Source organism: Onychomys torridus, chromosome 2 (assembly GCF_903995425.1).
Source record: "Onychomys torridus chromosome 2, mOncTor1.1, whole genome shotgun sequence".
Taxonomy (NCBI): Eukaryota; Metazoa; Chordata; class Mammalia; order Rodentia; family Cricetidae; genus Onychomys; species Onychomys torridus.
Genome location: NC_050444.1, coordinates 7,295,871 through 7,323,072, shown reverse-complemented (window position 1 = coordinate 7,323,072; position 27,202 = coordinate 7,295,871). Strand labels below are relative to the sequence as shown.

General features: G+C 40.4%; 1 pseudogene; it reads right to left on the bottom strand.

The window, feature by feature from the left end:
- Positions 1-269: 269 nt before the first annotated feature.
- LOC118577431 overlaps positions 270-27,202 on the bottom strand; it is a 193,472-nt pseudogene continuing 166,539 nt past the window's right edge.

Below are 27,202 nucleotides of genomic sequence, written 5' to 3'. Positions count from 1 at the left end.
TCCCTTAAAATATCGGGATTTTTTTGTGATTTCCTAAAGCATACTTGGGGCATCTCTCAGTACAGAGACAGAAAGCTTAGGAATCTTTAAGTAAAGCTTCAAGAAGACAGCCTAAGGGAGAGGAAGGACTGATGGGGTTGGAAGCCTTATTTCCCATGTCTGCAGTGGAGAGGCAGAAAATTAAAAAAACAAATGTGATCCGGAGCCAAGACCTCCAGGCATCCCTGAGATCAAGGATGGATCTCGGGCACAATCTGCTTTGTTGCTCGTCAGCTCGTCAGCTGAGAAGCAGTGACCCCGCTGTGTGAAGCAAGGATTCCCTGGGAAATCTTAACGTCCAACCGCCCCATCAAGTGCGCAAAACGTGCCAGCTTCACACAGCCCCAGGATTCACCTGATGATGGTGATCCTATTGCAAGAAACATCTCAAGCTGCAGATGTGGGAGATGGCTGGAAATTTAGGCCTGCAATAGAGGCCGACCATAGCCAGTGAAGAACGTGGCTGGGGGTTCCCCTGGTTTCAAGAATAACCAGTGAGGCGCCAGACGCTCAGCAGTCATTCCCACGGATCCAGGAAACAATTTATGCTAGCCGAAAAGGGGAAAACTCACCAATCAGAGGAGCCGTGTTGGTTGCAAGGTTGTGCAGCCAGGCAAATGGACAGTGGTCTATCGTGTACGGAGCAGAGTCCCTGGTCTGTGCGGAGCAGAGTCGTCCCCGGTTCCTAGGTTTCCAGGCGCAGGACGCCAGGAAGCACCTGTTCTATCACAGCACCAGAATGTTAGTTATTTGGCACTCTTCCCCTGTAAGAAAATGTCCCGAACACGACAAGATCACAGAAGAGTTTTTATTGAAAGAGGGTAGAAGGTGTGACAGGCCTGTGGGAAACACACACATGGTCAAGAGAAAAGGAGAAGAGAGGAGAAGAAGAGAAGAGACCAGTGCAAAAATGGCACTGGCTTTTTAAAGAGTGGGCGTGCATGTGTACAGGAATGCATGTGGCTACTCAATGCATGCGCGTAGATTACATGGCCATACACACTTTACACAACCATGCAAAGCCACAGAGTCCTAGTCACACAAGACGTTTTGACCCAGAAATGGCTATTTTGAACAGGAAATAACTAGGCGGTCCGCCAGGCAAGCCCAACTGTGTGGGCATGTTGTGACTTCCTATCATTTTCCACTGGAAGTTTATCTTTCTCTTTCAATTATGATGGGTAGTTTTCCTGAGCATAGTAGCATAATAGTCTGTACTGGCATCTGTGGTCTTGTAGGATTTGTAGTTTATCAGCATAAGCCTCTCTGACTTTTAAGATCTCCATTGAAAACTTAGCTGTTATTCTCATGGGTGCTTAGATAACAGTTGCTTGGTATCATGGAGAACAGGAAGGCATGGCTCCCTTGGAACATGTGCATAGGTCTTCAGATGTTAGTAAGTTTTTGCTGATTTTTAAATATCTGTTATTTAAACCCCCAATGTGGGATTAATTAGACCACTTAGGACAGGGTTTATTCCAACAACAAACATTGGTTGAGGGTAAGCTACCAGATGCTTAATACATGTTTTTTTTCAAAGACAGTTATTTGGAGAAAAGCAGAGAATTTGTCAGAATAAAATAAAATCACATTAGACACTGTACATGGTTGTAGCTCAGACATGTTAGATGCTTCAGTAAAGAAATCAATCACTGTGGTCCATTTTCAGTTTGCGGTAAGCTTAGAGCTCATCAGATAATTACATACTGTTGGTTAAATTGGCACTGCTCTTGGCTGGCAGCCACCCGGCAGCCATGCCGAAGGAGGAGAGTACTGGAGTCATGAGCCATAGTTACCTTTTTAGAGCTTTATTGGGAGAGAGGGGGAGAGATGGGGAGAGAGAGAGAGAAGGACAAGAGAAAGAGAGAGACCCTGTGGAGGGAAGAGAGTGGAAAGAGAAAAGGGAGATACACACAGGGCTAAAAAGGGTAGACATTGTGATACACCACAGCACCCAATGCCACTGAGATGAATGAAGAGGTGTTGGAGAGGTGGGAAACACAGAGGAGCTAAGAGGTTTATTTATTTTTTGTTTGTTTGCTTGTTTGTTGGTTTGGTTTGGTTTGGTCTTAGTTTTCTAAAAAAAAAAAAAAAATTCTTTTGGGGAGATGCTGCAAGGGTGAAGGGCAGATATAGAGAGACTGGTAAATGAGTGGAATTTGAGTACATGATGTGAAATTCCCAGAGTATCAATAAAGAAATTACATTAAAAATTTTTAATGTCTTCTTTTAGTCATTTTATTAAATGATGTGATAGTACAGTTGTTGAAGATCCATGGCTAGGATTATAACTGATAAGTAAAATCAAAGATCATAAGAGAATTAAGACATGGTTTGCGGCTGGGGAAAGAGTAAGGCCACACTTAAACATCATGTAGGCTTAGGTCTTAAGCATACTTCACTGCTATTTTAATACTTTTACAATATTTCTATGTAAAATGAATATTATTTCTATGTGGTAAATTTTGTTAGTTGTGCTGAAATCCTTGACTCTCAATTTGTGAGAGGCTTCAATCAGATTCTGGGGTGGGAGATTCTTTTCTCTTCCTGTGTTCTCTTCACTTTCCCCATCTTTGTATCCTGCCTCGATCATCTGGCACTAAGTGCCTACCACAAGAATTCATTCTGCAGTTGGTACTCAGAGCTATTGAGAGGAAGGTGTCTCCTGATGGAATCCATCTGATTAGATGTTCTAAGGACAGCTCTCCGAGTGTTCTGCTCTATGATGGTGTTACTGCTTTAGGTTTTAGCATCTAATTGCTTACTTTCACTTGGACTCTTCAGCCTGTATTGCCTGTCTCCTTCAAGTGTACAAGCTCATCACCTAGAGCCAGATTGGCTAACACCCTCTGTCCCTCAATATTAGGGAATGTTTGAAAATGGAGGGGAATTGCAACTGTCACTTTATAGCTGCTTTTGCTAAAATATAGCCATTCCCCAGCTTAGGCCCAGAAGTGACTAAGATGAGGATGGCAGTCTGGCACTTCTGCCCTCATTTTGTGTCTGTGTAGAGATGAATTGCTGTCCTGAACCTTTCTTCTAGAGTCAAGTGAAATTCCAGGAAAAGTAAAACTTCACTGGATAAGAACTCCCACTTAACATGCACACACACACACACACACACACACACACACACACACACACATACACACTCGCACGCACGCACGCACGCACGCACATGAATGGACAATTATCCATAAAGGTAAGGCTGCACACCTTGAAGACTAAAAGATTAACAATTTTTTAGACCAACTTCAGAACAGACCAGAGCCCAGTTAGTAATGAACAGGACTGCACTGTGCTCAAGATTGCTTAATTGGGCATACTTCTTGCCCTTTATTTAAATCTGCATCTTATATGCATCCCTAGGAATGGATATACAGGTCAGTGGACCCTTGTTATCGGTTCCTCTCCCCGACGTGGCAGGACTTAATATGTCTTCCTTCTCTGCTTTTCATCATCCCTTGTCTCTTTAACTGTCATATTTGGGGTTGTGAAAGAGCACAGACTGTTGGGTCTGCCAGAGTCCAGGATTTCACCTTAAAAGCTCTGATGATAGGGATGGGCCTGTGGTGTTCCCCAAGCTCTTAAGTTACCCAAGTAATGCACACAAAGGTATGTTGGTTTAGTATCATGCCTTCAAGTGGCAGAGACAATACATCAAAAGTATTTCCGCAGAGGCCTACATGAGCTGACTTTGCTGCTTAAATTATATGCCCACAGCAGAGAACACTTGAAAGGGAATAAAAGGGATGCTTTTATTCTTCATATTTCTATCATAAGTACTAAGCTGTGTTGTGGTAAGAAAACAGGCTAGAAACAGAGTCTATCCAGGAAACAGAACATATAAATAGCACATTTCAGCACGAGAAATTGTCACTAGGTGAGGTATCATGGACTACTTCACTTGATAGGGAACAAGATTGACATTAACTGGTGTCAGAAGCAGCCTTCTGTGATCTGAAAAGTTCTCCAGTTATCATGACACAATATCTGTTTTGAATACTAATATCTTAAGTTTTGTACACATTTATGTCTTTTTTTTCCCTCACATATTCTGCTTCAAAAACTACTATGGAGATGTCAGTCAGTAAAATCTCTGATTTTTCTGCCAGGTTTTATCATTTCATCTCATTTTAACAGTGGTTACCAACTCTGGTCTGGCCAGAGGGTAAAGGAATGAATGTCACCCAGACTCTTACAGAAGATATTCATAGTCAAGGATTATCTGTGGGTGACAACAGAACAGCACAGGGACTTGAACTGGAACTCAAAACTACCCCAGTGTCCTCACAGAGTTAAATTTCTGGGGAACAATAGACATATTTTACTTACATAGAGGATGCAAAAATACAGCTGGGGAGCTAAGGAGATGATTCTATTGGTCAACACCTTTCATGCAGCCTTGAAGACCTGAGTTCAGAACCCCAAATGCACAGAAACCCAGGAGGAGTAGCACACTTCTATAATCCCAGAAACTCCATGCAATGTGGATCCAGGAGAGTTCATGGAAGCTTCAGGGCTAGGTAGCATGGTGCACACAGCGGTGAACAAGACAACCTGCCTCTGTCAAAATGGAAGGCAAAGACTGACACCTAAGATTGCCCTCTGACCTCAGTGCATAGACTATGGCATGTATCAGCCTACATTCTCATATGAACATGAGCACACATACACAAAGATACATATGTGCATACATACAATATAGACATATACAGAAATGAGTACAGAAGAAAGAAAACCCAGATATGTTTTACGTTTACTCTTTAGAGAAATAAATGATGCATAAAAATAGCTTTAATTTTTAGTCATATTTTGTAATGAAACAACTTAAAAAATTGCGTTCCTAAAACACAGACATGGTCATTTCTACAATAGATTTATGGTGTTTTTGTGACCCATTAAAACTGCTATACCTCGAAAGTCCATTACTCCAGGCAAAGTCAACCAAGAAATACTCCTCCAGGGGCCAGTCATCCTATCCAGTCAATGGCTATGAAAACAAATTGCATTATTAGGACTTATTCTCTGGACTTCTAAAAACAGTTTGAAGGCAGAAAGTAAGAAAATTATTGAGTAGTTAGATGTTAAGTCTTGCTGGAAAATTTATAATTTTCCATAAAGGTCTTAAACACAACTTTAGCACAGTTCCTTTTGAACCATAAGATAGCTGACATTCCTGATAAAAGTTATGCAAGTCTATGTTAATGATCTAAATACGTAGAAAATAACATTTAGGAAATCATGAAATTTGTGGTAGTTTGAATGTAATTGGCCCCATTTATCTTATAGGAAGTGGCACTATTAGGAGGTGTGGCTTTGTTGGAGTCAGTATGGCTTTGTTAGAGGAAGTGTGTCACTGTGAGGGCAGGCTTTGAGGTTCTCTGTCTTCAGGGGATACTGCCCAGTGTTGCAATTGATTTCCTGTTGCCTAAAAGATATAGAACTCCTCCACCACCATGTTTGCCTGCATACTGCCATGCTCCCTGCCATTGTGATTATGGACAGAACCTATGAAACTGTTAAGTGAGCCACCCCAATTAACTGTTTTCCTTTATAAGAGCTGCCATGGTCATGGTGTCTCCTCACAGCAATAAAAACCTTAACTGAGAGAAAATTAAACACTGATCCTTCTATGTGGAACTTCATTTAGCAGGACATAAGAATCTGTCTTCTATTTGGGGGCATTGATTCACTTATTAACTTAACAAATATTTAATGAATACTAGATTCATATGTGTGCTATATTGAAGTAACAGAGAAGTTTCCAGGTGGGAGACACCATGTGTGATCTTTACCACATGCTCTGTTTAAAGGTTACTCAATGTTCTCTAGGGCTACAGGGCTCTCAGGAATCAATATGTTAAATTTATTTTTAAGATAACTATTCAGAAGGTAAACAATTGAACATTTGAACATCTGCTTGGGGACTGGAGTTGCAGTTTGTTAGTTAACTTGAGGCATGGGTTTAGTGAGGTTTCCTAGGGCTGTTTGGCCATGTTTATGAAGGGCATGCTGAGAACAACCTTGGAACTGCCAATTAATCTTTCCTCACAGTGGTCCCCAAGGTGTCTGTCTGGAGAGGAACTTAACATAGAAACAGGAAGAGGCTCCTAGATCTCATTTCATAGTTCAAAATGCTGAAGAGTGGGGTCTCTGCAGAAGGTAAAACAGATGTGATTATGAAAGGCTAGGTTTTCCAAGCAGTGAAAATATTTGATATTTACTTATATCTTTTAATAAAGAGAATGTTTCAATTTCTTGTTGCATCTTGTTAACAGAATAAAAACCTTTCAAAGAAACTGAAAAGATAGCTTTTTTTGTTTGTTTGTTTGTCTATTTGTTTGTTTTCTGAAGTAAATGTGTGTGACCACAGCTCTAAAACACAGATAGAAATACAAAGTGCATTGAGTGACATATCCTACCATGGAGCTTCTTCCATGAACTCTGATACATAAAACAAAAGGAAGTCATGAATCACTGAGTTTATAAAGTACATTGGTGGGAACTTTAGGAAGGCAGGCTACAGCAGAATGGGGTTTGAAAAATCTGAAAATCTGAGGTTTTCAGATGTTAGCTTAAATGATTCTTACCTTTCTGGTTAGTGGAGATTGGAGATCTGTCAGTCTAAACACATAATCCAAAGATTTTATCTTAGAATTAGAAGGACATTAGGTCTGATACAGAGGTTGATTATAAAGAGATAATAAAAGGGTCAAAGGCTAGCCCCTGATAACCTTGGTTTTTGATTGGTAATATTTCACCTCCCCATAATTATTGAGTTCTAGTTGGCCTCAGTGTCATGAACACATCATGTCAAAAGCATACATGTGTCTTTTTTTTTATGTCTTTCCATGATGTTAGATTTGCTGAATAATAATACATTTATAAGTTATCATAGTTTTGTTGGCATGTTCCCACTTCCTTTGATAGCCAACTGAGGCAAACATGGGTTCCTTTTTTCTGATATTAACTACTAGCAGTTCAAGCAGGCTACATCAAGACTGAGTATTGCTGAAACCTCTGGGACATTCAGGAATTCTCTGCTTATTGGGTCTTTAATACAAACATTGAGTGTTCAGATAACAGGTGGACAGTGCTCTCTCATATGCAGTGTTAGATGTCCTTCTCTTAGTAGAACCCAAGTGAAGCTTTTGAGTCCTTTCCTCAGTCTAATATATTTGATAACCTTGTGGATATGGTTTTCCTGAAAGATTGCTTTCTTTTTATTACATTCATTTATTTACTTAGAGAGACTGCCTATATGTATAAGCATGCTTGTGCTGTGGATATCGCTCTGTGTAAATAAAGTTCTGATTGGCCAGTGGCCAGGCAGGAAGTATAGGTGGGACAAGAGAGAAGAGAATTCTGGGAAGTAGAAGGCTGGGGAGAGACACCACCAGCTGCCGCCATGAAAAGCAACATGTAAAGACACTGGTAAGCCACAAGCCATGTGGCAAAGTATAGACTAACAGAAATGGATTAATTTAAGATAGAAGAAGTAGATAACAAGAAGCCTGCCACAGCCATACTGTTTGTAAGCAATATAAGTTTCTGTGTGCTTTCTTGGTTGGGTCTGAGCGACTGTGAGACTGGCAGGTAAGAGATATTTGTCCTGACTGAGCCAGGCAGGAAAACTCTAACTACATGCTCATGCATGTACCTTGGAGCACATGGGATAACTTATCCCAATAACTTAAGAAAATTGGTTCTCTCCTTCCATCATGTGCATCCTGGAGATTCAACTTTGATTCTCGGGCTTAGCAGCAAATTCCTTTACCTACTGAGACATCTGCTAGCCCTGCAGATCTGCTTTCGATGTGCCCATATGCTCTCATACTCACAAGTTTACCCTTAAGAGTAAGTTGTTTATCCGCCTGTGTTGTGCGGGTGGTACCAGACAGATGGTGCTGTCTACAAGGTACTGTACCTCCATCCTCAAAACAAAGTCAAATGCTGCTTGGAAAATGGAGACTCTGGGGACAAGGCACAGCCTGAAAAGGCCATGGTTTCATACAGTCCGACCCTCAACAAGGGGCAAGGCAGTCTGACTGCTCTCTAACAGGTGTGCCTTCTCCACAGAGATTTGGCTCCTGTACTTTAAGAGCAAGGCATTGTTGGTGGTTCCCTTACTGTCTGTCATCAACTCTGTCTTCTAGACCACCTTGTTTGTAGATGCAAAATGAAGAGCAGGGCAGCAATTATCTTTGCTACGCATTTCTGGTGAATCCCTTTGACAGTTCCCCTCAGCACTCAGTACGTGCTACTAAGGGAAATGTAAATGCCAGGCTTTGTTTACTGAGCATGAAGGTTTACAAAAGTTTATTCTGAGTCATGGCACCCCCTTGCTAGCACTGTTTTGTGTATCTAGGAGTCTCCTGTGCATTGATGAACATTCCTAATGAAATACTTCTTCTGTTCTCCACAGGACTGACTATAGAACTCTTGAGCTCTGGTCAGAATGATCACCACTTACCTGAGAAGTATTCTACATTTGCTTTTGTAACACAAGTACCCAGGTCACTGTATTAGGTTGATGCATGATGTTTTATGTGTATTACACCTTATATCTACTTCCTCTACATGGCTCTTAACCATTTTTGTAGCTTCATTGAAATTCCCTAAAAGATCACACCTTCTTGTGGACTTTTAGAGGAGAGCGCTTATACCTGCTTGGGACACCATGCATTACCTTTACTCTGGTCTCCTTTCCCTTCCATGCCTTTCTCCCTAAAGGTGAAATTGTAGACTAGAAAACTATGTTCCTCACATTCACTCCAACAGTAGAAATACTCAGTATATCATCGTTGATGGAAGGAGCCAAGAGAGGTAATTTCTAAATGAATTGTCAGTTTTAAAATACTTAGGTTTTAAAAATCCACACCACATGACATTCATGGATCATGGTATGTGGAAACAAGAGAGGGGCAAGTCATGGTGAAATGAAATAGGGAGATGCTAGAGAGTAAATATATGGAAAATAACCCACAAACCATTGGAAGTTATGTCCATTTTGACCACTTACTGACTCAGAGATAAGTAATGAAGACCGGGTAAAGCAGGGGTGGGCTCATTCACTTTACGCAAGGGGAAAGGACAGAGCATTTGGGACAGCAGCAGCTCTCAATGACTTCACTTGAAAATGACTGAATGTAAAAAAAAAAAAAAAAGGTGGTACTAGATACACACTAGTGTCCTCAGTGTTTAATGTCTCCGCAGGTCCTTGATGTCACCCTGTCTCACTTCTGAATTACAATGTCATAGCTGGATCTGCTAAGAAGAGATCAAATGACCTTCCTGTTCTCCCTATAGAAGAGAGGGACACTTCTAGTTGTCCCTTCACAGTTCATGTACAGAAATCCCCTACCGGATAGAGAAGAAGAGGCCAGGAAGGGGCAAAGAACAGGCCTTTTCAAGTGGACTTCCTGCGTGGTTTTGTAACTACTGATATGCATCATATTTTGATAGTGATTTTTTTCAGAAATTAGCCTGATTTGAATTTTTCTACCATTCTTTGTGGTATGTTTGTCTCATAAATGCTACAAGTAAAGAGGAGGTGAAGTGGAACTCAGGTGACCATGATAATGTAGGATACAGAGCGTGATCTCCATGTCCATGGGTGTCAGTTGTGAATCAACTGACCTTGGAATGAAAATACTCAGGAAAAAATGTACCTTTGCTGAACATGTGCATACTGTTTCCTTTTCAATATAAAAGAAACAATGTAGTATATTTACACAGCACTTCCATTGTACCTGGCAATATGTATAATCCAGATGTGATTATAAATGTGTGAGAGAATGTACAGAGATTTTAGTTATGTATTTTGGGATTTCAGATGGAGGACTTGAGTATGGGAGAATTTAGTCATCTGGTGGAGTCCTGGAACCAATTCCTTATAGATAATTGGGGAAGATTTCTCTATTGTATTTAACAATGGAGAAGATTTCAGTGTTAACTCTGACAATTGATACGTTCCATAAAGCAGTCTGGGGACTGGTGCTACACGTCTGCACAGGATTGTGAACACTGATCAGAGGCTCAGTCGTGAAGTATATATTGACACTGTGCTGTCCCTGCTAATCATGTGACTTTGAAGCTCTGGCTCTCATCTGTTGCGTCACTTGTCCACTGACAACACCTTTCATGTTGCTGCTACTGCAGAGGATTTGAGTTATTTGGTGTCTCATCTCTAAATCTTCAAATCTGTTCTCTACACAAAATGTCCAGTGAAGTTTTTTGAACATGCATAAAATCATATACTTATTTACTTAAGAAAATTATGGGTTTTTTTTAAAAGATTTATTTATTTATTATGTATGCAGTGTTCTGCCTTCATGTATGCCTGCAGGCCAGCAAAGGGTGCCAGGTCTTATTACAGATGTTTTTGAGCCACCATGTGGTTGCTGGGAATTGAACTCAGCACCTCTGGAAGAACAGCTAGTGCTCTTAACCACGTAGCCATCTCTCCAGCCCTTGTTGTTGTTGTTGTTGTTTATTAAGAAAATGTTTTAATTCATTTTACATACCAATCATCCTCCTCTTCCCTTCTCCCACCCCCACAGATATCCCCCAACCCACCCCTATTCCTCCCACAAGAAGGCAAGGCCTCCTGTGGGGAGGTACATCCAGTAGAGGCAAGTCCAAGCCCTTCCCCCTGCCTCAAGGCTATACAAGGTGTCCCATCATGGGTAGTGTGCTCTAAAAAGCCTGCTTATGCACCAGGGATGGATTCTGATTCTACTGTCAGGACCACAACCACCCCTGCAAATCAATCTACACAATTGTCTTATCATGCAGAGGGCCTAGTCCAGTGTAAATGAATTTCTAAATAGTCTTATTAAATATAAAAACACAGAGCCAAACAGAGGTGAAAGCCTTAGAGATGAGGTAAATAGGAAAAGCCACTAGCCAACCTTACTTCACCAATTCTGCAGCTTCCAAATGTGAGTTACTTCCTGTCTTACCCATGCCTTTATATGCCTTGCTTTTCTGCCCTCTCATTGGATCTTAGCCCAGCTACCTCACTTCCTTGTCACTGTCTGTAGAGACTTCCAGCTCTCTATGGTTGGTACTGGGACTAAAGGCATGTGTCACTACGCTTGGCTCTGTTCCCTAGTATGGCCTTGAACACACAGAAACCCTGCCTGCTAAGAAATAGGATTAAGGGTGTGTGCTGCCTGACTTCTAGTTTACTTAAAATGGCTGGCCTTTCCCCGCTGATCAGCAGGCAAGCTTTATTAAAGCACAAATAAAATATCACCACATTTCAGCACAAATAAAATATCACCACAGTCCAGTCCTGTGCAGGCTCCACAGCCATTGATCAAACTTTCCTGAGTTCTCACTAGTTTGGTTTGGTCATCTCTGTAGGTTTCCCCATCATGATCCTGATGCACTTGCTCATAGAATCCCTCTCTCTCTCTCTTTGACTGGACTCCTAGAGCTCTGCCTGGTGTTTGGCTGTGGATCTCTGCATCTGCCTCCATCAGTCATTAGAGAAAAGCTCTGTGATGACAGTTAGGGTATTCACCAATCTGATCACTGGGGCAAGCTAGTTCAGTTCAGGCACCCTCTCCACTATTTCTAGTAGTCCAAGCTGGGGTCATCCTTGGGGATTCCTGGCAACTTCCCTGTCAATCTAGAACAGGAATGGAGTGGGAAAGCAATGACAGAGATACCGTGATGGAGGGAGATATCAGGAGGATAGAGAGAAAATTGTATTTTAAAGGCACATTGACACCTATACCATCAAGTCTTGTTAGTAAAATACAGTTGTAAATATTACTTAAGAATTAGAAGTTTGCTGGCATTGGGGATGATGGATTGAAGAAGGAAGGGGCCCAAAATATATGAGAATCCAATGCAAATCATTACATTGCACCACTGTGCAACTGCCAGCCACATCAGAATTTTCCTCCCAAATAGACTCCACTTCATACTAATCCCAATTCTCATCTATCCTAAGCCCCCAGCAACCACCAATCCACCATTCCCCCCTCTATGAATTTAGTAAATTCTCTCATTACTGCTGGGGGTAGCAGTAACACCTCCACAGGAAAGAGTTTCAGAGATGTACTAGACCTTCCCGTTGCTGTAGCAGAATACCTGAAACTGATAAGAAACAAGCTGTTGTATCTCACAGCCTTAATAGCTGAAAATCAAGGTCAGGCAGTGGTGTGTGCTGGGTTTCTGGTAAAGGCCTTGTGCGGCTACAGCCAGATCAGAACAGCAGCTAGGCCTATGAGAAAAGACAACACTGAGGGTCTCTACTCCATAAGAACCAGCTCTGAAGGCAACTTTGGGGTCTTTAGAAAGGGAGAGCTCACTGTCTCCTGAGATGCTACCAATCTGTACACAGGGACCCATGCCATGAAAGCATTCACCACTAGACCCCAAATCCTGTGCAGAAGGAAAGCTCAAAGTGAGCTTCAATCCATGTCTTCATTTGTTTTGTAGATTTTGTTGTTACTGTTTTATTTTGATTTGATTTGCCTTTTTTGGGGGGAGGAAGGTGGGGGGAAACAAGGTCTTGCTGGCCTTGATATACAGCCTACGTTAACCGTGTTCTTCTGATCCTCCTGTCTTTCCCTCTATCCTGCTGAGATTGCAGGTACATGTCTCTATGCATCGTTAATGAGCTGGATATCAAGAGCCTCCTGTGTAAAAGCACACTTTATCAACTGGTGTATGCTTCCAGTCTATTTTTATTTGTTTAGACAGTATCCTATGAAGCATCCAGGCTGGCCTGGAATTAGAGATGCCTAGACCCCTGAGTGGCAAGGGACTGTACTCAACTTGATGGGAGTTTTGATGGTAAAAAGCCACATTCAAAGCAGTCAAGTGTCTAATCCGGCATCACCTACCAGATCTACAGAAAGTATTACTAAAGGGTTGGAAATCTTATTTATTATCCCACTTAACATTTAAAAACCCTTCAAAAAGAAAAAGAGGGCACAAAGTTGGGGATGGGTAGTGAAAGGATGAACAGCGCTGATTGGTCGTTGGAAGAATCACGGGCCATGGCTACCAGAGTTACAATGGGCTTTATTAGAAAGAAGAGGGTGGTGGTGGCACACGCCTTTAATCCCAGCACTCCAGAGGCAGAGGCAGGCGGATCTCTGTGAGTTCGATGTCAGCCTGGGCTACCAAGTGAGTTCCAGGAAAGTAGCAAAGCTACACAGAAAAACCCTTTCTCAAAAAACAAAAAACAAAAAACAAACAAACAAAAAAGAGAAATAAGAGGGGAGAAGAGGGAGAAGCCAGGCCTCACGGAGAGAACAGAACAGGAACAGAGAGAGGAAACACAGGAAGAGAAGCACAGAGAGAGAGAGAGCGTGGGGGTCCGTGTCCAGCTCTTTAAGGCTGTACATAGTTGCCCACTGATGATGTAAGGCACCGGACAAGATCCCGAGCTGTGCCTGTACAGAATCCTAACAGGTAGGAGGTTGTATATTCTGGCAGGAGTGAGGGGAAACAGTTGATTGGTTTCTATGATAAAGTACATTGTATAAAATTCTCAAAGAATTAGAAAAACTATTTTAAAGTGTTGGAATAACAACAACAAAACCTTTCCATGCTGCTTCAGGAAAGGAGTCAGAGTGTTTAGGGATTACAGAGAAAATGTAGGTGTATTCCTATTTCCACTTGGCTGTAATTTCACATATCGTTGAATTTACACCAACTTAATTCAACTGAGGTGTCTCTCTGAACAAATCTTTATCAGATGGAGGCTCAGACCTAAAATATTGCTATAAATTGTCATTTCCTGTAAATTCCAGTTTTGACTTATAAATTCCTATATGGATGGCTTAGGCTTCTGTGAATGTTCTGACTTAATGAGAACAAAGGAACTCTCTTTAAGGGATAAATACCAGCAAAGCAGTCAGAATGTTGCTTTTGCCTGTTAAAACCTATGTTGTGATAAAGATGATATAAAACAAAGAACAAAAAATAAGATTATTTCACTTTGACAGAATAATGAGTTCCACGTTAGCATATTTCATAGTTTTTAATTTTCAAAAACCAAGACAGATTCATAAATGGCAGAAGGACAAGGAACCAAGTCTGTGTTCAATATTGGCACACACCACTTCAATTGCACACAGCCCTCCAGTGGGGGCTCCTCACTTAGGTTCCCATTGCCTCATTTCTTTTTCTACTTGCCTACTTTCCAAATATTCCTTCCATTAGTCTTGGAGCATTGACTTATTCTGTTCATGAAGCCAGCTTTTTAACATTTTGTAGAAAGCTGGCTGATAATAAAATGACTTACCAATGCTAACATATATCCTTTTCTTCCTTCTCTCAACACTCCCCACCTCATGTCTGCCATATGTAATCAGAAATAGGGAGTATGAAAAGATGGACAGTTAGTGTCACTGTTGTATCACCATAGTGACAGAGGTCAGCTGAAATGCTCATTAATGTTCACATTTAAGGACCTATGACCACATCTGGAATATTCTTTTATCTGAACTAAAACTCAGGGTTTGATCAGTTTTACTACTAATTATCTATGTGAACTTTTATATTCCTCAGTTATCCAAAGCCTCCGATTCTATACTTTCAAAATAATTAAATCTGACTAGATTAATTTCTTGTACTATCTAATCCTAAAATCTTACCAAGACTAGCAACTGTCTACATACATACTTAGAAGTTGATTTGTCAAAATGTGAATTTAGATAAACAGAATTAAGTTCCCCCTAGTTCCTGTCTACCTCTATCATGGGCTTGTGAGTGGATTTATGGCCAAATAATTTCTAATTATTTAATATCTACATCGTGCTTAGCAGCATTAAAACTTATGTAGCGTAGTCTCAGCTGAGGGACCTAAATCTATTTCTTTTTCAGCGAACATGCTGCAGTGCCACACAGGTCCTTTCTCTGCTCTTCCTCATTTCTCTTCCTCTTAAAAGCTAATTTTGTGAACTTTCTAATTTGCAAATTTCCCAACGAAAATATTAACAGTTTAGTTTACATGTACACACACACACACACACACACACACACACACACAGACAGAGAGAGAGAGAGAGAGAGAGAGAGAGAGAGAGAGAGGCATGCCACAGTGCATGAATGGAGGTCAGAGGACAACTTGTGGGAGTTGATACTCTCCTTCTACCATGTGGGGCCGAGGACTGAACTCAGGTCATCAGCCTTGGCAGCAAAAATCTTTGCCCACTGAGCCAACTCACAATCCAAAATATAAATTTAAATATAACCTCAACATGCAAAATTAGCTATAGAAATGTATAATGTTTGGAACAAGTCCTTATTGAAGCTATCAGTTACTGAACTTAAGAACCACTGGTCATGAGGCCCTAGAGACCCACCAAACAACTTAAATAGCTTCTTGCTATTGCTCTTGATTGCTCATTAGAGGTATGACTCTTTTTCTGAAGACAACATACTCCTTGGTTGCACACTATAAGGAGAATAAGCAGGAACTGTGATAAAGTCTGGGTTTTATGGAAAGACCAGGTGCTGAGAATAAGTGATAGTTGACTACTCATGACTAAACAAGACATGTAAGGCACATTTCCTCCAAGACATGAGGTCCCTTATGGAAGAAGGGCAGAACACTGTCAGAGCTGGAAGGTAAGAATGAGGACTGTGAAATGCCATCATCTGAATAATATACAGCATGGTAATCATGAACTCCTAATAACCACAAATGATTGCCCTAGTCCTACACATGAAAAGGCCCATAAACAGACAAACAAGGATTCAAAAGGAACTCAGAGGCCTTATATCTCACTGCTGAACAGTTCCCTATAGATAGATTCAGGGATCACTGGTGACCCCCAACATGTTCTAATAGATAATCTCAACAGATATACAGGAATGTCATGACTATAGAAAATGGACAGGTAGGAAGAAGAGATATAGGGCCTGATAGGGATAAAAGGGAGATAGAAGCAGGTACAAGGGAGAGAGTTACCAGAATATATTATGTACATGTATAAAAATTGTCAAAGAACTAACTTAATGAAAGAATAATAAGGTAGCTTCACAGAAAGAGACAACATTTTAGTAATTTGAAGTCTTAATTACTAGAAATAATTGCTTTTTCTCAAAGGATGGCGTCAATTTTCTGCTGTGTTGTAACTCAATACTTTGTAGCAATAAAACCAGGTGCACTATGAAAAGGAAAGCAGAAGAGGAAAGGGGTAAGTATAGTAGCTCAAAAATATGATAAAGTTACAGTGACTGAAGATGGAGGCTGCAGATACCCCTTGGTGGCAGAACACTCACCCAGCATGTGTGGTACCCTGGCTCAATCCCCAGCACAACAGGAAAAGAAAAGAACTTCATACTGGCATGGCAATGTGCATGCAGAATTAAAATGTGTAGGCACAGCAGGAGCTGAAACACGACTGAGAATAGTTTCAAGAATATATGAGAGTTCAGCTGAACCCAGAATCTACCAGTTTATTTCCTGGTCCAGAAGACAGTGCTTTAGCAGTCATAGTACCCTAAGTCAATCACTAACAATGACACATCACCCTTATTGGGCTCAAGTTTATATGCTCCATATTAAAATAAAGTCAGTGTTGGGCACATTCCATTGCTTTTTCGGGTTTTTAATATGATGCCAGAGCTGTTATTTCACCTCCCCCAGCATACCACCTATCACTCAGAAGAAACTTAGATCCTGCAAAGTATGTAAGTTACAGACAACTTTTTAAAAATAATTCTTAGTCCTCAGTAGAATTTTCTAAACACAGCCTGATTTAAAGACTGGGTGATAGGAGCTTCAAGGACTGTTCTCAAATGCCTGCTTCCTCTCATATTGTTGGAGACAGTGTGTACCTTAGTGCCACTTTGATTTATTACGTAAGGGATATACTTGGTTTCCAGAACTCTAGCATGAGTCAGTCTAGCACAGTTCAAAGCGAATGCACTCAAAAGGACTGCTGTGATGCCTAAAAGGCCTTTCTGTAAGATGCTCAGGAGATGGCTGGATGGAAGTTTCCATGAAAAAAAAAAAAAGGAAAAAATAGTCTATGTGGCTTGGCAGGAAATGCCTGGAAAATATGAAGCAAGAAGTGGGGACGCCGTGCATAAGCTGGGCTGTTTGTGAAAAGAAAAGAAAATTGTGGCATGGCCAAGTCTTACAAACCAATAGACGAAGAACAGAGAATAAAACTAGTTTGCAATTCCTTTAAATAAATTCACTGTTTTCTTAACAACCACCTCTCTGAACTATCTGCTATGTTTGGTTCTAGATCATCTGCAACATTTGCACCTCTGAATTATAATATTGTCTTATGGTTTATATTTACAGTTTCATGACAACCTTCTATATTTGCTGCAAGCAACAATTATATCAAACCTGTATTTAACTCTGCGAATGTAAATAAAGTGTATACAAGAGTGCCTGTATTCACAGCCAAGTACTATTTTGGATGGGACAGAAGGAAAAAGAGACAGGAAATTTTAGAAATACCATAAATCTTTTTCCTGAAATGACACATTTTAGACCATACACATTTATTTTGGTTTGTACTTGATGTGATTCAGAAATTCCTGTTGTTACTGACCATAGAGAGCAGTATTATCTTTGGCATCTGAAAGGTGGACTCCACACCCCTGCACAGTACCATTTTTACCATCACAGTTAACCCCCCGCCCCTGGAAGCTTTCCTTGGCCTGTCTGGTGACTGCTAACTCTAGTCCAGCAGTTCAGAATATCTCTTCCATTTTTTCCTTAACTTCAAGCCTGCCAGCACCTTCCTGCTCATGTAGACAGAAGTTTCTGTCCTGCCTGGTCCCACAGCCATTCAGTCCCAAATAAACACACAGAGGCTTATATTAATTACAAACTGTATGGTCTATGGCTCGGGCTTCTTGCTAGCTAACTCTTACAACCTAACTCAACCCATTCCTATTAATCTATGTTTTGCCATGGGGCTTCAGTGGCTGTGCCTGTTTTCTCACATCTTGCTTCTCCTGGTGGCAGCTCAGAGTATCTACCTGACTCCTCCCTTCTTCTCCATCTCCCTTGTATATCCAGCATGGCTCCATCCTGCCCTGCCATAGGCCAATGCAGATTTATTTATTAACCAATGGGAGTAACACATAATCACAGCATCAGAAAGACATCCCACAGCATGCCCCACTAATAAAAGCTCAACAGTTCCTTCCCCCTTTCAGCTCATACTCTTCTTCCTCAGGTTTCTGAGCTTCTCTTTCTCCCTCTGTCACATTATCTGAATGTTACAGTCATCCATTCACTTTTCTACCATCCCCACTAGCCCATCTACTTCCCAAGTGCAGTGCATTGTTCAGTTTCCTTCTGAGGATAATTTGATACCCCAGAGGGACCAAGAACTTGATTTGTTTGATTCATGGCCGTGGTCTGATGTGAGCGCTTTGCAGCAGACTGAAAACACTCTCCATCTGAGAACTTCACTCAGTTCTCAGAGCATGGTATGATTGAGTCTGGTTTGATTTTGCCCTGGCAGAGTGATTGTCTCAAATCACAAACCGTGTGTCCATTGTGTGGAGAATACTCATCCTTGCCTTGCTTAATCCATTCCTGTGGTTTGGATATGATTTGAACATTCCCACCAACTGATCCTGAAACTTAACACTCAGAGAAAAATGTTAGGAAAAGGGACCCATGTGGCTGTTTAGTCCTGAAGATTCAGCCCCTTGTGTGAATTAGTCTACCCATTGTGTACTGAGGAGTGGAGGGAGTAGCTTTATTACTAAAGCAAATTCCCTCTCTGTGTTCTCCTGCACAGCCTGGGACTCTGCAGAAAGACTTCTCGAGCAAAAAGGTTCTCATTAGATTCAGAGCCTCGCACTTCAATATGCAGGCTCCAGACTATTAGAAATCATTATTTTCTTTATATCTTCCAGTATCAACTCTTTAGTTACAGCAACAGAAAGTGGGCCAAGATACCTTACTGGAAACTCTAGATCCTTTCACCAGAGGAAATGGCACCCCAGAGCAGATCAATGAGTGGTCATACACCTGAGGGAAGGCAATTGCTGCAACGAAGCTCAGCTGTTGGATGCCCAAACTGGAACTCTGTCCTCAGGGACAGATCTGATTCCTCAAGTTAGCTTATAAAGGGCTTTCCCAAAAGGCTATTTATTTCATAGCCTGGCTTTTCTAGCAGCTTCCTAAGCATCAAGTCTGCCCACTCAATCAAAAATGCTCTTGATTCCTGGTGCACAACAGGCCCCTCCCATGGCTGGTGCACAGGTTGCTCCTGGGCCCAAATGATTATATTTCTAATTATAAATAAATTGGAATGTGCTCCTCCTCTCTGTTATCTAACAATGACAAGGACCAATACAATTCAATAAGCAAACATTTCCAATACAATTCAAGTTATTACCTTGTATTATTCAAGTAATTACCTCTAGCATCTCAAGAAGAACCCATCATGCCCTCACATGCCCCACTCTATGCTCATAAACCCCTACTCAGGCAAACCATTACTGTTGATTTCTCTGATTGAAAACAATAGACACAAAATTTCAGATCATCTTGTTTAGTGTATTTTACTCAACTGCCACCTATTCTCACTCAGTCACTACCTCACTATCCTCAGATAGAGAATACTATAGAACATATGGCTGAATCAGCCATCTTTCGCTCTCCTCAAGGACAGGATCCTTCCTATGGTCCTGTAATGTGAACTATCTCCTTACACAAGGCACAGTCTTTCACACACAGGAGCACTGTGCTATTACTCTGCTTGGCCATGGGAAGCAGACAGGACTGAATCCAGGTTCATAGTCCATAGCCATTCCACCCTGAGTCTAGCGACACTTAGGAAATAAATAGAGTTCTTCCTGGTTGGCATGTAGATACTAGAAACATACTCAAAATACACATTTGAAGGGGGGCGGTGTTTTTAACTTAGAGCTTCTATTCTGGCCTTATTATCTGACCAGAAAATAATCATAGAGTAACATTTTCCTCTAGAGATTTGGAAAAGAGCAAAGGCATGCATGATTGGGTCCAGAGACAGAGTGGATCATTTTTTATGAGTTCTTACAGGAAGAATCTTTTAAAACTTTTATTGAAGTCCATCTAAACCTTTAGCATCACATCTACAAATGATTTTATAGTTCTTTCAGCACTTAAAAATTTTTTCCTTGTACAACTCCATAAGTTAGAGACAGTTGAAATAATCACAGCTAGTGTTTTACAGATGATTTTAAGATAATTTGCTTAGAAAGAGTTCTGAGCTCCATCTAATGAGCAGTAGATTTGCACAGGATTCTAGCTGTTCTCATTCCATGCCCCCCAGCCTTTGTTTCTGAACTGGCAGGTAGGATTGACCTACTTTATGCAGCTGATTTTTAATGGGACACACTCTAAGCCACTTGGCAGAGACTCTCTATTCTTCCTCCAAGGTTTCCTTGAATCCGGTAAGTGCCAAATTACACAATTCTCCAAAGTGTGAGATCTCAGGCCAATGGCCCCAGTAAGCTGTTCTCCACAGATGGTTCCTGGCACAGTCAGCCTTGGAAAGGAGGATTAAGAGTAAGGAAATCAAGGTCATGAAGGAGGACAAAGTCCTCAACACAGATGCCAACAGATAGAATTTAGCTTTTCTATAAATGGCCCTCATTCAATAACTTGTCATTGTCTATCTATCCCAAGGTGATGAGTGTTTATCGGAATAGACAAGTTGCATCTATGAATGAATGCACTGTGGATGATTGAGTTAATTTTTAAAAACTCTACCTCCAAAAGAGAAAAGGAAACAGACTGGAAATAAATTTGAAAGCAAGAATTTATCCATCATCAATGGAAAGGCTCTAAATTTAGCCAGAAAAACAAAAATACAGGCAGAAAATTGACTCAGCATTAACTGGGAAAGTAAAAAAGCAAACCTTTCTCCATTCCACTCCTACATACATCATTAGCTCAGCATCCTCTCATTCCCTCCCCAACCAAAGGAAAAATTACTTTGATCAATTGTGTTCAGACATAAAGCATAAAACATTTGGAGGGCTAAATTACTTGAGTGTCTAGCCTTTAGTTCTATACACTGATTTTATTCATCTCTCTATTACATTTCAAAATATTATAGTTAATATACCAATTTATAATGAAAATGGTATGTAGGAGCACACCAAATAAATACAACAGCTTTACCTCACTAGACTCATCTGCTTTTCTTTTGTATTGTTCCAACACAGCTGATTATGACAGACACTTTTTGGTGCTGTGGGGATGAATATGCAAAAGGGAATGTAACATTTACATATTTACCCATTTATGGTGCACATTACCATATATATGCTGCTAGTTAATGTTGGGGAAACAAAAATGAAAGAACATCCTTTTTTCTAGCCTCACAGCCATAGTTAGCCTTGGAGGCTCCCACTTGACCCATTTCAAGAGCTTCACCTTCTTTATGGAGTCCATTAAGCAAGCCTAGGTACAGCCTGCTGCCAGCCCTAATGCCTGAATACAAGGCAGCCCCAACTCCCATTCTAGTCCTTGACTCCAGTCTACGATATGTTTGGATGAATTTAGCAGCCCTGGCAATGCCTTTTTAGACCCTCAAGAGAATTACAGAGGGAAGTATTTGCCCCAGGAAGAGGGGAGAAGAACACTTCATGGATTTACAATGTGACACTTTATCAGTAGCCCTCAGGTCAGAATGAAAAGGAATTTTTCATGTTGGTGATACCCATTGGAAACTCCACCACCTGGAAAGACATTGTAACTTTGCTTTATTGTGACGTGAGAAAGCTGAGGCAGTACTGACACAGAGGAAGTGTGCAAAAACATGTAACAGTAACTGCAGAGCAGCATTCAATGATTCGCAGGTTCCTCTTCATACACCTGGGCCCATCAGATGGATCAGCCGGTAGGAGTGCTTGTTGACAAGACTGGTTATCTGAGATGGATCCCTGGAACACACATGGTAGAAGGAGATAACCCAACCCCACAGCACATTGTCTCTGACCGCCACAAATCCATTGTGTCAGGTGTGTGAACTTGTGACCTCACACATACACACACATCTAAATAAATAAATGTAAAAACCTTAATAAAAATTTAATATTAGTCATCATATTAGCCACAAATGTGCATGATTTCCTTTTACTTAGTAGCTCACGGTGAAGTCAATATTAAAAGATGAAGGGTCAAAGTCAAACCAATTAACCAAATAATGTGGGCCATCTCCTATTACAAGTGTTCTGACTTTGGTGTGCAGTGCTGAACTTCATGTTTGGCCCATATGATTTCTGAGAGATTCTAAATTAACTCCATTAAACCATACACAAGGCAAATCATCACTTTGCTAATAATCCAGATACTGTATTCTGTTATATATGAACATGTTCACTTAAAATAGCAAAATGAGATAAAAATTATCTTTATCTGATACTTCTTAAAAATTGACATGTATGGTTTGTATGGTTTAGGTCTGTCTAGGCAGCTTTAGAAAAGGGGAAAGACCGGAATCATTGTGGGCTATGGTGTGTCTTCTTTGTATAAATTAAGCTCATCAGATCAAGGGTCTACAGAAGCTGTTTGGAAAACAATCCAGGCTGTGAAGGAAAAAAGAAGTATGCCCACAGTGCAGGTGGGAAAGAGTATGGAGTATCATTACATAAGCTGTGACATGTAAATGCCTCCAGTGAGCTCTAAAATGTGGCACCTACACCTGGTATACTGCCAGAACCCTGAAATCCATGGTGGGAAGCAACAAACTGAAGTCCATCCAGGAGGCTGCATTTCAGGTGATTTTATCTACAACCTTTACAAGGCTGCCGAAGCCTGTAGGGTCTCATGTGGTACCCACAGCCTTTGCAGCAAGGGGCCCAGCAGCAATTCCATCTGAGAGAGCAGAGACCAGAGTTACCTTTAGCAGCCAGTATCCTCTTGACCCCCATTGTCTATGTCTGTGAAGTAGGTATTTCTGATTTTCCCATCCCACAGAGTCACTGGGAGGACCAGGAGATATGCAAAACCAGACATTCACTCAGAGGCACTCCCGGCTTCTCATATCCTGGATGAATGCTTCAGACATGCCTCTAAAGAAAATAAAATCAGGCTGGAGAGATGGCTCAGTGGTTAAGATGGTGCAAAAAAAAAAAAACATGGTTACAGTGGTGCTGATTTTACAGAGACCCAAGTTTGATTCCCAGCACCGATATCAGGTGGCTTGCAATTACTTGTGTCTTCAGTTCCAGGATATACAAATGTCCTCTTCTAGCCTCTGCAGCCACCTACATATTCACGGCACACAAATCAATGTACATAGGCACACACATGCGTGCACACACACACAAAAAAAAAAAAATTAAAAAAAGAAATTATGTTAAACTAATTCTGTAGTCTTCTATCACTAATGAAAAGAAGGTCTTGCAGCAAATCCCATGCCAGCTTCCCACTGCTAATGACTCAGGAAATTATTCCATCACTATACAGGAAAAGCTCTCCATTTTTTTCATTCATTTGTTTGTTGGTTTAAGAAGAAGTGGCCAGACTTTCCATGAAAGTCAAGGTGGCATTAGACCTATATTTAGTTCTCTTGTTTTTACTTGTTTGTTTGTTTATGATTTATCATTTTTTCTTTTAATTGAAAATAGATTTCTTTCTCATACAATATATCCTGATTATAATTTCCCTTCCCTCTGCTTCTCTGAGTTCCTTACCACTTCTCCCCCACTCCAAATCCATCCCCTTTCTTTCTCTCATTAGAAAGAACAGGCTTCTAAAAGATAACAACCAAACATGACAAAATAAAATATAAGACAAAGCAAAAACTATCATGTTGGACACAGCAACCCAATAAGAGAAAAAGAGTCCCAAGAGCAGGCACAAGGGTCAGGGTCAGAGACCTATTCATTCTCAAAGTCAGGAGTTCCGTAGAAGATACTCATTATGGAGTTTACTTTCCTTATGACAAAAGTTAGCCAGTTGGGCAAGAAACTGTTCTTGCCTGGACTGCTTGACAAAACGTTATATTGACTGGACATGCAGGACCCATGGGGAGATGACCATTAAATTTTGTGAAAACAAGGGGAGATGGTCTTTCAGGTTCCTGCTTCACAGAGGAGACTGTCAGACATTCTACAGGACACAGGGAGAAGCGACTAATGAACTTCAAATTTCCTGCTTCACTAAAAAGTCTGTCAGAGACTCTAGGCCTATAGGCTGAAAATTGAAGCCCTGACAGTGCTGAGAAACTTTGGGTGACTGTCCAGGCAGCCAAAATTCTGTCATTTCTAGAACTGTAGAAGTTTCTTACAGTGCATTTCCTGTTTATTTAGGTATTATTATGTTTCTTCTAAGGTCTTTGATGGAGATGAAGACAGATAGTAATAATTATAGTCCTCCTTAGTTACGATAAAAGATAAATTAGATATGAAATTTTAGACTCATAAAAATAAGGTAGATGATACCATATTTTCTTTAATTTTGCTAAATATAAGTAGACTAGATATTGTAAATGTAATTCTTGCTTGATAACTGTTTTGCTATATGTAATTGTACTATGTTAAAGTTAAAACCTTCTTTTTTGATTACACAGAAAAGGGGAAGTGCTGTGGGATATCTTTCTATATGCTATGAATGTGTTGCTTTGATTGGTTGATAAATAAAGCTGTTTGGCCAATGATGAGACAGAATAAGGTTAGGTGGTATATTCTAAATGGAGAGAGGAGAAGAAAGGAGAGGAGGACAGATGCTGTAGGCTGCTGCTAGGAAAAGCAACATATGAAAGTACTGGTAAGCCACAAAGCCATGTGACAATGCTTAGATTAATAGAAATGGGCTGAGTTTAGTTGTAAGAGCTAGGTAGCCAGAAGCCTGAGCCATTTGGCCATACAGTTTGTAAGTGATTTAAGCCTCTGTGTGTTTACTTGAGTCCCAGTGACTATTGGACCAGGTGGTACACAGAAGAACTTCTGACTACAATGTTTATTGAATATGTTGATGGGAACAACAGGAAGGCAGGTCATAGCAAAACAGGAGAACTTCTGCTGTGTGCCCCAGATGCTGTCTGATGATAGTCTTTGATTTTGGATTGGTGGAAGTCAGTGGTTTGCTAAGAACACATTTTCTTAGTTAAAATATAACTAAATCATTTTTCCTTTCCCTTTCCTACCTTCTAGCCCTTTTTGTGTTCCCTAACCTATTCTCTCTCAAATTCATGGCCCCTATTCCTCTAATTGTGTGTGTGTGTGTGTGTGTGTGTGTGTATGTATGTGTGTGCACTTCTAAATACATAAATAAAACCTGCTCAGTCCATATAATGTTACTTGTTTGTACATTATTTCAGGGCTGAGCATCTGGTATTTGAGGTATTTGTGATAGTCATGAGGATGTGCTGTATATGGCTTTCAAAGATATTAAAATTGCCCTTTTTTAAATCCAACCTGTGATTGTTGGAAATTTCAATCATACCCAAGGTAGTATCCTTATCACTTAGAGGAATCACGGGTGATGTTTCCAGATGAGCCTTAAAATGTTCTAATAAAGGAGGAAGATATGAAAGACCATTAACTGGGTATTGGGTTCATGGAGATCTACATTAGTATGTGTTTTTGAAAATTTTCAAAATAAAAGACAAGAAAATATCTGAGTCAGTGGCAACACTCTGTTAACTGCTTATAATCTAAGTGACGGGTGTGGGGGCAGGATGTATGATTGTCATGTCCATGGAAGCAAAAGCCAACAGCTCCTGGGCTGCAGACTGCAAGACTAGCTGAGGTTATGCCTACTGTACTGGCTCACCTATGCCTAGATTCTTTGAAAAAGCTGCATCAGCAGTGGATTTGATGAAAATAGAAGATGACATACAGAAAAATCAGTTTTCAACAACTGAAGCAAGCCAGCAGGGTCATATCTAGTGGGAAAAGGCAATTCATTTTGAGTATATTTTATTTCTGTTCTTATGTAGGAGAAATGTACTACTTAAAAAATAAAACTAATTGATCTAAAAAGTATAGTTTAAAGTAGTGGTGATTTGAAGCTAGAAAGGGTGGGAAATTGGGGCAGAGATCAGATAATAGATAGCAAATTAGAGTTAGCTATAGGAGGAGTAGGTTAGAGAAGGGTAACTATAACAGACAGAAACCTATTTTATATTTGATGAATAAATAGGAGAGAGGAGTTTGAAATCTCCAAACCAAGAAATGATAAATATATTAGGAGATGAAAATGGTAGACATTTCAATGTCATCATTCCATACTCTCTATATGTATTAAACTACTTCATTTTATATCACAGACAAGTATAACTATTGTATGCCGATTTAAAATGGCAGTACTTTGTGAAGCTGAGGCAGCCAGATTACAAATTCAAGGCCATCCTGGGTTACATAGCTACACAGTAAATTCTAGAAAAACCTGTATATCTTATAAAGACAGGAGGAAAGAATTAAGAGAGAAATGCATTAAAGATATCTTTTCTGTTTGAAGCATCTCAATTCTAAACATTAAAACTAATAGTAATAAATAGTATGATGAGTATTCAAATTCTGCTACTTTGTGTCAGATATTGCCTTAGTGGTTGGGGATACATGAGAGCATTCTAGTACTTCAGAAACAGACTTTAAATTAATGATTATGTGGAATTTTTGACAAAGAACCCCCAAACTGTACAATGGAAAAAAGAAAGAATCTTCAACAAACGGTGCTGGCATAACTGGATGACAACATGTAGAAGGCTGCAAATAGATCCATATCTGTCACCGTGAACAAAATTTAAGTCCAAGTGGATCAAACACCTCAACATAAATCCAGTTATTCTGAACCTGATAGACAAGAAACTAGGAAGTAGTCACTTCCTAAATATAATACCAGTAGCACAGACACTGAGAGAAACAATCAATCAATGGGACCTCTTGAAACTGAGAAGCTTTTGTAGAGCAAAGGACACGGTCAACAAGACAAAGTGACAGCCTACAGAATGGGAAAAGATCTTCACCAACCCCACATCTGACAGAGGGCTGATATCTAGAATATATAAAGAACTCAAGAAATTAGACATCAAAATGCCCAGCAGTCTGATCAAAAAATGGGCTATAGAGATAAACAGAGAATTCTCAATAGAGGAAGTTCAAATGGCTGAAAGACATTTAAGGAAATGCTCAACATCCCTAATCATCCGGGAAATGCAAATCAAAATGACTCTGAGATACCACCTTACACCTGTCAGAA